This window comes from Nannospalax galili, unplaced genomic scaffold (assembly GCF_000622305.1).
Source record: "Nannospalax galili isolate Female #2095 unplaced genomic scaffold, S.galili_v1.0 scaffold424, whole genome shotgun sequence".
Lineage (NCBI taxonomy): Eukaryota > Metazoa > Chordata > Mammalia > Rodentia > Spalacidae > Nannospalax > Nannospalax galili.
Window position 1 is genome coordinate 1,012,125 of NW_008352334.1, and position 1,143 is coordinate 1,013,267.

At 50.0% G+C, this 1,143-nt stretch overlaps 1 protein-coding gene across 1 annotated transcript in view; it reads left to right on the plus strand.

The window, feature by feature from the left end:
* LOC115067026 overlaps positions 1-1,143 on the plus strand; it is a 51,563-nt gene that overhangs the window by 48,057 nt on the left and 2,363 nt on the right. The window lies entirely within an intron of this gene.

The window sequence follows — 1,143 nt, forward strand, 5'->3', positions numbered from 1 at the left end:
CCTGTAGTCATTTGATTTGGGCAGGAAAGCCAGCTGTATTTGCCCCTGGGTGGACAGGGAGAGGACTAAGCTAGAGGCAGGGAGGCAAGACGCTAGAAGGCTAATGATGAGGAAAAGACACACCCTCAGGGAGTGCCTATCCCTCCCTGCCCATCACTGGCTAACGGTGAGAGAGCTGGTGGGCTGGCTGACCCAGGTGATGAGTATGTACCCTCTGCAGCTGCTGAGACAGCCCAGCACTGGCCCATCTGAGAGGAGCCATGTGGCTCCTTGCCCACCCCAATAAACCAGCACTATTTTGTCTGCGTGGAGAGTAGGAAAGAGAAGTTTTCCAGAAAGTGTTTCCACCTCACTAGAATGTTCTTTCTAGTTATCTATCACCACATGATGAATCACCCCAAACTCATGTAACACCTATGATTTAATTATGCTGCAGGTCAGGGACTCAGAAAGGGCACAGCTTGTGTACTCCACAGCATCTGGGCCCAGGCTAGGGTAACTACAAGACTGTTACTGTGGTTTCTAGGAATTGGAACAGCAGGGGCCAAAGGACCCACTTCCAGGATGGCTTGTGCCTGGCAGGGATGGCTGGGCAGTTAGGCTCTGCAGCACCTGCTGACCAAAGACCACACATGGCCTGCCTGGTACAGTCTTGTGGGTGGCGCTCTTGCCCCATAACTCCAGTATAAGTGTTCTGCCTGGCAACATGGAAGTCACATGATGAGCCTTGGAAGTCACGTGGATTTACTATTTGTAAACCATAGTTACAAATCTGCTCTGATTCGGGGTAGGAGACACATACTCACCTCTCGGTGGGAAAAGTGCCTACCATGAACTAGAAACCATGTTTTAAATTCACCGCATGTCCATGTGAGGTGGTCTCTGTCTAGGGCAGTTGAAAGCCAGGGGATAGGTGGGAAGTTGAGACTTTTTTTCCTCTCCATGTTTTCCTGTGTGTGTTATGCATATATGTATGCATGTTCTTGCATGTGTGGGGATATGCATGCACCTGGAAGCCCAAGGTTGATGTTAAGAACCATCCTTTATTTCACTTTATTCATTGAAGCAGGGTCTCTCAGTCAAACCCAGAGCTCACTGATTGGCTAGTCTTACTAGCCTACTTGCTCTGGACCCCCTCCCCCC